A 14994-nucleotide genomic window follows, 5' to 3' on the forward strand; every position below is an offset into this window, starting at 1 on the left:
TATTTCCTGCCTAAACATTAAATCAAAGTCTAAATGATCGTAATAAACTAAAGATGAATTCAGAGGAAAGTGCCAGAATCACAGACAACTTCAGTAGATGTTCTGTTGTGAGATGTGAGTAGCATAAGGCCACTTAGGCCCTCATTCTGACCTTGGCGGGCGGCGGAGGCCGCCCGCCAAAGTCCCGCCGTCAGGTTACCGTTCCGCGGTCGAAAGACCGCGGCGGTAATTCTGACTTTCCCGCTGGGCTGGCGGGCGGTCGCCTTCAGGCCGCCCGCCAGCCCAGCGGGAAAGAGGCTTCCACGATGAAGCCGGCTCGGAATCGAGCCGGCGGAGTGGAAGCTGTGCGACGGGTGCAGTTGCACCCGTCGCGTATTTCACTGTCTGCGCAGCAGACAGTGAAATACATTTAGGGGCCCTCTTACGGGGGCCCCTGCAATGCCCATGCCAGTGGCATGGGCACTGCAGGGGCCCCCAGGGGCCCCGCGACCCCCCCTACCGCCATCCGGTTCCCGGCGGTCGGACTGCCGGGATCTGGATGGCGGTAGGGGGGGTCGGAATCCCCTCGGCGGCGCAGCAAGCTGCGCCGCCTTGGAGGATTCAATGGGGCGGCGGTACACTGGCGGGAGACCGCCAGTGTTGCCGGTCCGACCGCGGCTTTACCGCCGCGGTCGGAATCCCCATTGGAGCACCGCCGGCCTGTCGGCGGTGCTCCCGCGGTCCTCCGCCCTGGCGGTCTTTGACCGCCAGGGTCAGAATGACCGCCTTAGTCTAACAAAGGAAAGGTGATCTGCCTCACCCTTGAGGGTCAGCTGTTCTGAAAGGGCAAAGGGAATCTGAATCTCATAAACAACATTTTAATGAACCTCAGAACCGTCCTGTAGCTGACATGACAACCAATCAGCTGCGGCTCCTCTGCTATGGCAGAGGAGAGTCGCCAAACCCACCCCTCCCACCAGTAGCAGCAGCTGCAAAACTTGAAAAATAAAACAATAATAAATCATTGGGCATATTTATGAAAAAGTGGTGCATCGGAGCTGATGCACCACTTTTTCTGCACTTCTCTACCAGCACCTAACGACACCATGTGTGAGCCGTATTTATGATATAGTGCACCATGGCACACATTAGGGAACTAGCATCATAAATTTTGACTCTAGTTTGGCGCTTTGCAGGATTAGTGCCAAAAATGTTGACGCTAATCCTGCAAAGTTAAAGGAGGCCCATTGAAAACAATGGGAGCCTCATTTTAATGCCTGCCCTATGCAGGCATCAAAAATGACGCTAAAAATGGTGCAGCGGAATCTCTTAGATTCCACTGTACCATTTTTCTGGGCCTCCTAATGCCAGAATGCCACCCTTGCAGCCACTATGCCTGGACCAGGCATAATGTGGTACAAGAGTTTACAAAGTGTCGCAATACATGCATTGTGACACTGTAAATGTGGCACAGTGGTTTTGACAACCTAAAGTCACATTATCATCATAAAAAGAATGCTAATGTGGCGCAATGTGGCGCTGCCGACTTCGTAAATTGGGCCCCATGATTATTATCATTTTATATTTCAAGGGGGTGGGACCATGGGGAATGACAGACAGCGAGGGGGAGTGGTGTGCATTCCCCTAAGTGCACATGTGGATTTTACTGGCCGTCTTAGGATGAACAAACCCATATGTGCACTGAGCTCTCTCCAACCTGAGCTGTGTTGCTGGGTTGGAGACAGCAGGCACTAGCTCCCAGTCTGCCTGGGAGTGCAAAGCCAGGGCACTTAAGCCAATCCTGACGCTGCTCTCATGCTGCCATCAGCATGAGAGCATTGAAAGGACTGGCCACAGGGCAGGCTGTGAGCCTGTGCCTGTAGTGAGTGGAGCCAGGAGAGCGGTAATGCAGCAGATGTCAGGTACGTTTTCTTTTTGTTTTTTTAATTTCCATTTTTCTAATTTTTTCGTTTTGTGCCCCCACCCTGCCACTTTGCCCCGACAGCAGCCACCCCTTTATCCAAGCAAACTCCACTAACAAGACATTATTGTAAATTGTATCCAATTAACTTTTCTCCTCTTCTGAACACATCTGCTGACTTTGGACTACATCCACGCTCAGGAATTCGAAAGGGGAGTCAGTTCTTACAGATGCTTGCTACTGGTTATTGTCCTTACCCAGCTAAACCGCTTCCTTATATATCACCTGCAGAGGAAAGAAAAACAGTCCACAAAGTCAGTAAGCTTCATGTCGAAATTAAACACAGGAATCGTGTAGGCCTTAACTCCAGCCTGAACAACTTAAAGAATTGCACATTTTTGTTATATGCTTACAAATGCAGCTCTCATAAATACAATAAATGAAGAGTGATGATAAAATGAACCATTTGTTAAGATACTAAGGTATAATTGCATTTGGTTAAGATTGCATAAAGGCTGTTTGTATGTAACTGAGCGCTGCCAACACATTTAAAGTACATCGGCATGTTATGCCAAGCCAGATTCTAAATTATACCGACTGTAGACCACCCCTGACAAGGGTAGAGCTGCATTAACTATGGGCAAGGAGATAGTTAAATTACTATGCCAACCTATTCATGCATATTACGGGTGTCTTCTTTTTGGCACTACATTTTGTAATAAAATGTTCGGATCTTTCTTTAATATTATTCAAGAAAACAGTAGATGGCGCGCTTGCACTACTAATGTGTCTTTCACACATTACTGCAGACAATTCTCAAATGTACACTGATACTCCGAGTAAAAACAACATTCAACAAAGTTGAAGAAAAGACAGAAAATATAGGGGTTGCACCAAGCACCCGCAGTCTCATGCAGCTTCTAAAAGGAAATATTAATAGATACTTAAGGCCTGATTTACACTTTTAGCGCTGCATTTGCGTAATTTTTTGGCGCAAAAGAGGCGCAAACTTACAAAATTCCATTATGGGGCATATTTATACTCTTTTTGCACTGAATGTTTGTCAAAAAGTTTGACGCACATGCAGTGCAAACCGTGCACCGTATTGAAACTTTGACACCCGAGTCCGCGGATGTCAAAATTCCTCTGTGTGCGTCATTTTTTGGATGCGGGAAACTGCCTTCCGTTAATGACATGCAAGGTAGGCGTTCCCGCCCAAAAAATGACTTTAAGGCCTGTGCGCCTTATTTATACTCCTGCATCATTTTTACGCACAGGAGGGGGCGGGCCTTAAAAAACGGCGCACAGCCTGATGTGCGCCGTTTTTTAACGCCTGGGTGAGGGCAGGCATTAAGGGACCTGTGAGTTCACTTCCATGGTCTCTGACCATGGAAGGAGTCCAGAGGTGCCCTTCCATGCCTCCAGGGACACCCCCTGCCACCCTCGCCCACCCCTGGAGGACACCCATGGATGGGGGGACCCATCCCAGGTAAGTACAAGTAAGTTGAGGTAAGTATTTTTTCAAAGTGGCATAGGGGGCCTAATTTGGGCCCCCCTACATGCCACTGTGCCCAGTGGCCATGCCCAGGGGACAGAAGTCCCCTGGGCATGGCCATTGGACAAGGGGGCATGACTCCTGTCTGTGCTAAGACAGGAGTCATTTCAATGGGGGTTGTGCGTCAAAAAATGGCGCAAGTCCGGTTTGAGCCATGATTTTTGCACCATTTTTTTACACACAACCCCCATTTTCCCCTATGCCGGCTCTGCCTGGTTTGAGTAATTTTTTTTTACTCAGACCAGTCCGCAGAGCCGGCTAACGTCATTCCTTAAATAAGGCGCCCGCATGGTGTGTAGGAATGGCGTTAGCCGGCGGTAAAATGTTTGACCCAAACCAGCGCCAGCGCTGGTTTGCGTCAAAAAGTATAAATATGGGCCTATATTTTGTAAGTTTGTGCCACTTTTGCCTCAAAAAATGATACAAATGTGGCACAAAAAAAGTATAAATCACGCCCTTAGAGAGGTCAGGGCTGAAGTGAAGTTGATCTGCCATATCTAAGCAAGAAAGGTGCTGCAATTTTTACACACTGTAGTCAATAGAATTAGCTTCTCTATACATAGCAGGTAGTGTTATTGACTGAAGGTGGAGCAGATTGTTTGTTCTGGAACTGATCAGTTTTCACTTAAGGATTATTCTTAGTCTTCCTGCGAAGTGTTTCATAAGGGGGGCATTGAGGACCTGTTGCCCCAGACTGCACTATTCTCAGGGCTGTTTTGTGACTTGATCGTGATGAAGCAATAATGTCAAAAATAACGGATGATAGATGGAATACTGAACAATGTCAAACATTCACCCCAGTCACAGATCTGGACCTAATTCCAATGCATTTTTAATCCACCATGCCACCCCAGTTTGGACCCAGCCATATTCAAATCAGGCTTGACCCTGCTCTCGAAGGGAGCAGTCGATCCCGAACTGCCAGGCCAGGTCTTCCTTGTTCTTTTTGCATTTGTCTACCTAAATAGTAAAGGTGTGCCGAGACATGGGACCCATGCTCATTATGCCACTGGATTCAAACTAGCCTGGCTGGTAAGGGTTGATACCCCGAACCCGGACCCAGGATGCATGTTTACGGGCCAGGCAGGACCTGGCCTGGCAGTTTCCGCTGGACTGTGCCCATGGGAAGCTGGTCAAGACTGATTTGCATATGGCAAGGTTCAAACTGGAATGGCATCGCAAACAAAAAAATGATGCATTTAGGCTCAGATCTGTGACAAGGGTATGCCCAGACATGGGTTCCATGCTACCTATGCCACCAGATTCTAGCTAGCCTGGCTGATGAGGGAGTTATAAGTGGAAGCTGATCCCAGGAACCTTGTTTCCAGTACAGGAAGGACCTGGTTTGGTATTTTGAGCTGGACTGCTCCCATGAGGAGCAAGGTCAAGACTGATTTGTAAATGGCTCAGTTCAAACTGGAATGGCTTGATGAGCAAGAAACTGATGGCTTTAAGCTGAGATCTATGACTGGGGAGAATGTTTATTTGTTTGGCATTCTGTCCATCATCTGTTCTTTATGCATTTGTTGCCCTAAGTGGGAAGGGTATACTCAGACATGGGTCCGTACTTACTATACCACCAGATTCAAGCTAGCCTGGCTGATGAGGGATGATGCTCCAAAATCTTTCTCAGGATGCTTGTTTCCAGTCTGTTGAGGAGCTGGCAGGGTTTGTTCAGGTGGACTATTCCCAGGAGAAGCAGGCTCAAGACTGATTTTCATATGACTGGGTTCAAACTGGAATGGCATGGTGAGCAAAAAAATGATGGGTTTAGGTCCAGCTCTGTGACTGATGGTGAATGTTTATTTTGTTCAGCATTCTGTCCATCATCTGTTCTTTATGCATATGTCGCCCTAAGTGGGAAGGGTATGCCAAGACCTGGATCCTGTAGCCGCTATGCCACCTGATTCAAGCTAGTCTGGCTGATGAAGAGTGATACCCAAAACCGGTCACAGGATGCTTCTTTCCTGTCCAGAAAGGACATGGACTGGCTGTTCGGCCTGAACTGTTCCCATGGGGAGCAGGGTCAAGGCTGATTTGCATATGGCTTGGTTCATACTGGAATGGCATAGCGAGCAAGACACCAATGGGTTTAGACCCAGATCTGTGACTAGGGGTGAATTTTTTATTTGTTCAGCATTCTGTCCATCATCTGTTCATTTAGCATTTGTTGCCCTGTTAGAAATGGGTTCTCTAGTTGGCAGAGGTACGAGCCCTGTCAATGTAGGGACCACAATCCTAGTCAGGGTAAGTCAGATACACACCCTGAATTAACTTGCGCTCACCCTCTTATAGCTTGGCACAGAGCAGCCAGGCTTAACTTAAGAGGCAATGTGTAAAGTATTTGTGCAACACCTAATTACAGTAACACAGTAAAAGACACCACAAAGAACTCCACGCCAGTTTGGAACAATAGACAATATTTATGTGGGTACAATAAGACCACAACGACAAAAATCAGTAGACGTTAATATATATAATTTTTAGGAATAAACAAAAAATAGTACTTAAAATTCACTAGCAGTCAAAAGGTTACTTGAGGTAGCGAGGGACCAATGCAAATTCAAAGTTCAGGCTGATTGCAATGGAGGGTAGGCTGGCTACAAAACCCACGTAGGGTCCTCTGAAACAGTACCTTGGATGGAGCAAGCATTGACATTGGGGAGCAAATGCGAAGATGATGCATCAGTAGTTTCTACACAGTCAGGTCACTGCATCATCGTCAAGCCTTACAGTCGGATCCTGCATCGGCGTTGAACTGAATGCAACACATTGCTGTTGAGCTACGCAGAGCGTCGTCTTTGAGCCATGCAGGCTGTGAATCCACTATAGTCGAGCAGCCTCTGCTTTGGCATCAGAGGAGCAATGCGCTGATTTTTCACATACAGTCAGGTTGATGCATCAGTTGTTGCAGAAAACAGCTGCAGAACTCACTTCTGAGGCCCAGGACTGGAGGGGGGCACCTCAAGCATGAGTATTACTCACAGATGGCAGAGTTCAGCAGCACCAGGAGAGTTGCAGGCAGTCCCAGAGACTGAAGGAGAACAGGGGGCAACCCAAAAAAATCATTGCAGAATCTAGAGTTCAAGGATGTAGAGAACGGGTCCAGTCATTCTCACTCAAGGCAAGAAGCAGCAGGCCACACAGTAAAGCAAGTAGGAAAGTGGCAGTCCCTCCTGCAGCATAGCAAGCAGTAGACCAACACAACAATGCAGTTAGCGGAGTGGCACCCCCCTGGCAGTACAGCAGTCCTTCTTCCTGGCAGAATGTCCTTGGTTCTCTTAGAGTTCAGATTTGGTGGGTTTTGGAGTCTAGTACTTTAACCCAAATGTGCCTTTGAAGAGGGACAACCTTCAAGAGGCCTTTGAAGATCACAAGGTCCTTGTTCTTCCTTCCCTGGCTCCCGACACTCTACAGGGGGTATGTAGCCCTCTATGTGAAGACATGTTAAAATTAAAAGTACATGTCCAACTTTTTAAATCCACTGCACTCTGACCTTGGGGCTAAACATGGCTTAGATTAGGAGTGACATATACAATAAAATGGAATGTTTGACCCTGGTAAGTAGGTGCCCCAGCCAGATCGAAATGGCAGTTTAAACTGCTCACACAGGCTTTGCAGTGGCAGGCCTGAGACATGTTAAGAGGGCTACTACTGTAGTAGATGGCACAATAGTAGCATTTAATTTACAGGCCCAGGCAACATATAGTGTGCTTTACCAGGAACTTACAAATAAACTAAATATGCCAATTGTAGATAAGCCAATGTTACAATGTTTAGAGTACACAGCACCTTCACTTTAGCATTGGTCAGCAGTGGTAAAGTGAACAGAATCCTAAAGCCAGCAAAAAATGAAGTCTGAAAAACAGGAGGTAAGAATGCAAAAAGTCAGGGGAAACCACACCAAAAATTCTGGGTCTAACACACCCTCAGTGAGAAGGGTATGCTCAGATGTGGGCTCCGTGCTTGCTATGCCACTGGAATCAAGCAAACCTGCCTGATGAGGGGTGATACCCCAAAACCAGTCCCAGGATGCTTGTTTCCCATCCAGGGAGGATCTGGTCTGGCAGTTCAGTCTGGACTGTTTCCATGGGGAGCACAGTCAAGACTGATTTGCATATGGCTGGGTTCAAAATGAAATGGCATGGCAAGCACACAATGATGGACTTAGGACCAGATCTGTGGCTGAGGGGGGTGAATGTTTGATTTGTTCAGCATTCTGTCCATCATCCATTCTTTTTGCATTTGAAGCTGGTAATGTCAGTAGCCACCAGACAGCAATAATTGCTAGACTATCTCCATATGTGTCTCAGCAATGTTACAAAAGAAGTAATCTACAAGGAAGCCAGACAGTGGCCTTTCATGAAGGTGACTTAGGTCCCAGAAGCACTCCTTTTATGCTTGTTTCTGACAGATGAGGTTCTACTGGCCATTGTTCTTCAGTTCTCCAGAAAAAAAAGATTGATAGGCTTGAATGTAATTTTTACAACTCACCTACCAGACAGTGCAAGCCATCTGTTTGCGAAAAGACTTAGGGCCTGGTTTAGAGTTTGACAGATGGGTTACTCCATCACAAAAGTGACAGATATCCCGTCCACTGTATTACGATATCCATAGGACATAATGGAATCATAATATGGCAGGTGGGATATCCGTCACATCTGTGACAGAGTAACCCAAAATCTGAATCAGGCCCTTATTGTCAGCCCACAGTGGGTTTACAGTCCCTTTGCTAAATATTGTTGGACTATATTGTCCCTTTCATTTGCTTGCTTCTTATTCATTAGCTTGTGTGGGCTTTATTTGTCCCTCTTATGTTTGTCCCGCCCGTCAAGCATGCCCACATTATTTGAGTCCTTTCGCTGTTCACTTTTCAGGCACAACTTTCTTCTTTTTGGTTGAGCACTCTATGACAGAGTATGTGTTTTTCAACTGTGGCCCTATGTACTTCTTTCGTCCCCTTTGCTGTGCTCTCTATGTCTCTCTCTCTCTCTCCCTCACCCATGTTTTCTCCTTCACCACCCTCCATGTTGTTCTCACCTACTTATGCTTGTGTCTCCCTTGTTGCTTTCTCACCTGTCTGCTTCTCCATCTCCACATTTCTGTCTGTCACCTGTTTGCTTTCCTCCCCCTCTCCATTTTACTCTCTTGCTATGACATTGATTTATCCCACCCACACCCTTCCTACTGATTCCCCCACCCACTCCCATTGTGTTGCTTCTACCCAACCTGCATGTTCCTTGTATACCTTTTCCCACTTGCTTTAAAACAATCTTCAGCATGTTGTTTTCTTTAATTTATCAACCCAACGCAAATAGGTAAATAAAAAGAAGAGAAAAACACCCATATCATTTTGCAGGTGCACCTGCCTACAAATGACACAATAGCCCTGTCACCGTTTTTCTCTTGTTCTTCTTTAGAGATGCTGCACAGCATCGGGGATGTTGTAGAACATTGGCAAAAACCATGGTAAGCCAATAGGTTCCAAAGGCGAGACATATCAATTTTGCCAATGGGTGTTGAAGTAATGGAGATGGCATTCTGGCTTTCCAACCAACTCCTGGTACACTATGTAGCACCCAAAAGCCAACTTAATAGTGAAATCTACTTTCTAGAAGGCACATATTCCAAAAACCACCAGATAATTTAGGAATCTATTGGGATGAATAGATGCAACCTACTTAAAGGCTCTGCTTTCTCAAAACCACCAGCAATTAAACTCTTTGTGGTACTACTCACAGTGGCATATGGATAACAAACTAAAAGACAAAATGTTCCTAAACCCAGCTTTTAGGAAGCTCAGAAATGCATAGCTTCCCAAAGCCACCAAACTTAGAAGCAGAATGCGGCAACACAGACACAGTGGCCACAAAAAGTCACCTGAGTATTAAAAGTCTATAGGGTCAACTAGTAGTGGCATGGGTAAACTAAATGGAAGATGTGATTCTAAAATCCACTAATAGATTTGAAAGATAATAGAGTCCATCTGAAAATACTGTGAGATTCCACACACTAGCAGGAGACTTAAAGTTCTTTAGGGTACTCGAAGTAGTGCTTGGGTAAACCACTGAAAACAGTTTCCCTAAAATGTACCATATAATTTAAGAGTCCTCGGGATAAGGAGTAGGTGTAACCCACTGGAAAGTGCAGCTTCCCAAACGCGTCATATATTACACCTATGCATTCCATCGAGGAGCATCACAGATGAGACACACTAGAAGGCACAGATAAACTATCACTTGCCAGTAAGAGGTAACTACTGAATGGTTACAGGTACACTGGAGTACAATGGGGTTAGAGATTTGGACAGCTGTATGAGGGATCTCATGATCACTGCAAAATGCCAGGGTGATGCCAATACAGAGGGAAAAGAAGGAAATAGGGCAGGACCTACCTGGCCTTCACAGGCGCAAACATAGTAGACAACATAGGAAAATGCCCTTAACGTCTTTGCTTGAACAACAAGGCTGTACACTGGGGCTTTCCACCCTAGAAAAAGTGATTAACTAGGCAGGTAGACAAGTTGTGATGAAGGGGAGTCAAACTGGGGCTGCTTACACATGGCCCCAAGGTAAGCCATCTAGATACCCATATCACAACAAAAATGAGGCAGACTCGGAAATGCTGTTATTAAAATAGGCTAAGTGTAGCTTAAAAATAGGGTGATGCAAGACCAGAGCATGAACTTTGGGGACACAAAGCAAGGAGATTTATGAAACAAAACAGATGAGCAGTAACAAAGTCCCACAATTTAAAATTGCACCTATGCACAGTGAGCACTGCTGGGATTGCAAAGGCTGTAAGTAGCCTGAAGTGGTAGAGGGGAGGGAGTAAAAATATCAGAGCACTCCAAACTAGTGTGCACCTGTCATGGTCAAGGTCAGTGTCAACTATAGGATGTCCATGTAGGACCACCGTAATAGCTCCTGCTTCACACCTTTTTAATAACTTACTATGCTTGCCTTTGAGTGAGAAAGACATTGTTAATATATATGCATATCCATTAGTAGCCAACAGCCTGAACACCTCCAGCTTCAGCCCCTTCTAAGAACATATAAGTGAGGCAAAAATAGTTTCTAAGCTTACGGGGGGAGTTTGCGTGCGGTCAGATGGTCATATCACTACAAGCCATCTATATGCTGTGAATAATCTCTGTATATCATCTCAGGACATCACCTATACAGAGAAGAAAAAGATGGTTACTCCCTTTCTCTGGGCAATTTTGTGTTTGCTAAAGAAGATGACATGGATTGTGTGCCTTATGGTGCGTTTGGATATTGTACTGAAATCACATCCAGGCAGACAATGGGCTGGATAGCACTGAGGAGAAGGCCAGGGCTTACTATGACTTCGGAACCCTATGCATGTTCTTATCTCTAGCAATGTTTTTGCTCTTCCATGCTAACATTTTGCAGGGAACGTAACATAATTAAGCCACATGGTGTAATGATGTCATTTTGGGATTTCACATAACAAGCGTAACCAAGTATCCAACATGATATGAAGTTATGCCAGTATAACAGAAAGTTTACCCCAGTCCAAAAGATTGTGCCCTTTGATCTCACTGAAAGACTGACAGTAATCATGGATGGCAGGATGTTAGCTTTCACAATCCAGGCATTCAGCACATGGGACGGTGTGTAAATGATGCCCATAGGAGCGGAGATGGAGGTTTCCACATATAAAAGGACACAAGCACTAAGACTTGAATATCATGGGAACTGAGAAAGGTAAACCTAGACACTGGAAGATACATGCACTGAAGCAGGGGATAAACAGCACTGGACTCAGCTCTTTTCTATTGGCTCTTGCTCTTTAATGATTTTGAGATCACTGGAGTTCATATTGCATGCCCCCACCAACATGGATTTATCTGCACATCACTCACTTGCTATTCAAAAAATATCACTCACAAAGATACCAACTTAGACAGAAGTTATGCCCATGTTGGCAAAATTAAACAAAAGACTTCAAGGCAGGCTGTTGGGGGGACTGCATGCCATATCTCCCTTAGCGCCAGGAGGTGTCTGAAAATACTAGGCTAGGAGGCCCATGTGCTAAAAAGCACCAACGATCCTCCCGCTGTGTGGGGCTCCAAGGCAGCTGGTGGAGGGGCTGCATGCCCCATAACCCTTAGCACAGGTGGTACCTTAGCATGCGAGGCCACAAAGCACTAACAGTATTCCAGCTGCACAGGTCGCATGTGGGCTGCACCCGGGCCAAGGGCAGGCCCGTCCTGTTCCTGTCAGCAACAGGAAGAGGCAGGGCAGTACCACCTCCCTTGGCTCTTCAACTGGGAACAAGTACCTATCCAGTCCCAGTGGAGAAGGTCCTGCAAAATCTGTGAGTGCCTTCGGTGGCTACAATGGGGGAATGGAAGGCCACTTAACCTGTGACCTCAGGTCCTCAGGTAAAATCATCTACAAAGCATGATGCAAAACATTGCACACTGTGACATCAACAGTCTGATAGAGGAGATGGAACATCTGCTAAACAAAGGGAAAATGAAGGCCAGGATATAAAATCTAAAATAACACATTTTCTACAAAACAAAGAGAACAAAGCCAGTGATATCATAAAAAGTCCTGTCCCTAAGTCTGAAGCTCCAGCTGTGATAGAGGCCAACTGTATAGTAAACTCCCCTAAAACCCAATCAACATTTGCTAATGATCAACCATTTTTGCCAGAGATATTCATCCAGGCCCTCCAACATACTATGCAGCAATCGCTTTGCTCCATTAGCCAATTTGATGAGTGACCAACACTTACCAACCACTGCTGCAGCAGCCCAACCAGTTAAATGTTCCAGGGACACAATCTTGCTCACTGACTAACTGAGGAGTGACATGGACCTGAGGAATACCTGCCAATGAATCAAAAGGAATCAAACCCTTCCGAGGGTCCAACCAATCCCAAATAAAGTCCCACAAGTTACAACTGGCTCTATCCACAGATCTAGCGTTGAGAAACATGAAATTACTACTCTCAGACATGAGTATAAAAAGGCCATAAAAAACAGGAAACAGAACTTAAAAAATGAGGCGTGGCTTTCTCTTCACAACGCAAGTCTCCAGAACGACAACGCCAAATTTTGGAGGATAGTGAACTCCCCCCTCCTGTGTGATGGAACGTCACCAATTATTGAAATAGCCATCACGGAAGAGGAGTGGGTTACCTATTTTTCCAAAATATACTCCTCAAAAAATGTAGTCCTAGACTCAAACGCCCATAGATTGGATTTTCAGCCTATTACTCCACCATTCAGTTTAAATAAGGTCGCCGATGCTATCAATGCCAGTCAGAGTGGGAAAGCACCAGGCCCAGATGGAGTCCCAATTGATATTTATAAGTCCAATGTCTCACTATGGGGCCCTTTATTGACACAGGTCCTATGAGCCTGTTGTGCCACAGCCTTTATCCCAACGCGCGCAGAGTCCATTATTGTCCCAATATTTAAAAAACGAGATCGCCAAAATCCAGCATGTTATCGACCAATTTCACTGCTTGACACCTTCGCAATGATTGCTGGACGCATTGTCCTAAATAGGTTGCGGGAATGGACGGAAGTCAATAATACCCTTTCGGACATACAATATGGCTTCAGGGCTGGGATAGGGACTGTGGAACAGGCCCTGAATTTAGACATTATAATTGGTAAATACACGAAGGCCAAGATAGGAGCTTTACATCTTGCATTTGTGTACTTGACTTCGGCGTTTGACTGTGTAATTCACAGCAAACTTTGGTCCACCTTACTGGATATGGGGGTAGATACTACAATAGTTCATTTTATCAGGGAATTATATTCTGGAGCTAGTGCTAGGGTGCGTTATGGGTCTCAGGGGGAGTGTACCTTTCCTATAAAGCGGGGGGTATGTCAAGGCTGTGTTCTAGCTCCCCTATTGTTTGCCTTATATATCAATAAATTAGAGGATGTTCTAGCTACTGCTTGTAGAGATCTTCCACAAGTTGGTTTCCGAAAGATTCAAGCACTTATGCATGCGGACGATGCTGTTTTGATGGCACGTACTCCAGTAGCCTTGCAGCGATTATTAACAACTTTTGATAACTGCATGGAAGACTTAGGTCTTAGAATCAATCACTCTAAAACCTTTTCAATGACCTGTGGTACAAAACTTGCAAAAAAATCCCAAGTCATTTTAAAAGGTGTCAAACTAGATGATACAGAAACCTTTTCATATTTAGGTATTATGTTCGATAATAAAGGTACCTGGCTGCAAGCCATCAGGTCTAGGAAATTATTATTTACGAAAACTATTATGGCTGTAAAAAAAAATTCAAAAAAGGTTGGTAGGGCCACCCCTAAAGACATGATGGCAATGTATAACACATAGGGGGTCATTCTGACCCTGGCGGTCTTGGACCGCCAGGGTCGCGAATGATGGAAGCACCGCCAACAGGCTGGCGGTGCTTCCCAAGCCGTTCTGACCGTGGCGGTAAAGCTGCGGTTCCCGCCTGGCGGGCGGCTACTGCCGCCCGCCAGAGTTGGAATGACCCCCATAATGTGTTTCTGTTGCATTGTATGGGGCAGGCCTCTGGGAATATAGGAAATGTAATGCCCTGCAGCTAGCCGAAAATGATCTTTTAAAGTCCATCTTAAGTGTGCCAAAATCTACTTCAACCTTGGTGTGCCATACAGAAATGGGGGCAACATATATTACAGATTTAATAAGTATGCAGCTAATTTTACTTTGGCACAAAGTATGGACCTCTGATTTTGCTAGCTTGAATAGGGCCATTATAGAAGAAGCTCAATTATTAAGCCATTCGCTGCAAATTCCATGGCTGAACTATATAAAGAACTTCCTTACGGACCTGGGCCACCCTGAGTTATACTTTACTCCAGAAAAATGTAAACATTCTCTAGTAAAGATCTGAACAACATCTGTCTTACCTATCTGGCTGACTCGAGGTGGGCCATTGAGTCAAAGAAATCTGGTGTAAGGAGGAATCTCCTGTTGCAGCAATTAGACGGCATGGAACCATATTTAAAATATGTATTGAACTCGAGGCATCAATAAGTCCTCAAACATTTAAGACTAGAGACATTTCACCGCCTCGTCAGTTTTCCGCTTACCAATGACTGGACCGCAGTTTTGGAAAAATGTCCTTGTGATTCAGTGTCAGATCAAAGTACAATGCATATAGGGCCATATTTATACTTTTTGACGCAAAACTGCGCTAACGCAGTTTTGCGCCCAAAAAATTAGCGCCGGCTAACGCCATTCTGAAGCGCCATGCGGGCGCCGTATTTATTGAATGAGTTAGCCGGCGTTAGCCGACCGGCGCTGCCAGGTGTGCGTGAAAAAAAACGACGTACACCAGGCAGCGCCGGCGTAGGGAAAAATGGCGTTTGGGCGTCCCAAAATGGGGCAAGTCAGGCTGAGGCAAAAAAATCGCCTTAACCCGATTTGCGCCATTGTTTTTGGGCGCCCAGACGCCATTCACATGACTTCTGTCTTAGCAAAGACAGGAGTCATGCCCCCTTGCCCAATGGCCATGCCCAGGGGACTTGTGT

This window comes from Pleurodeles waltl, chromosome 4_2, assembly GCF_031143425.1.
Source record: "Pleurodeles waltl isolate 20211129_DDA chromosome 4_2, aPleWal1.hap1.20221129, whole genome shotgun sequence".
Taxonomy (NCBI): domain Eukaryota; kingdom Metazoa; phylum Chordata; class Amphibia; order Caudata; family Salamandridae; genus Pleurodeles; species Pleurodeles waltl.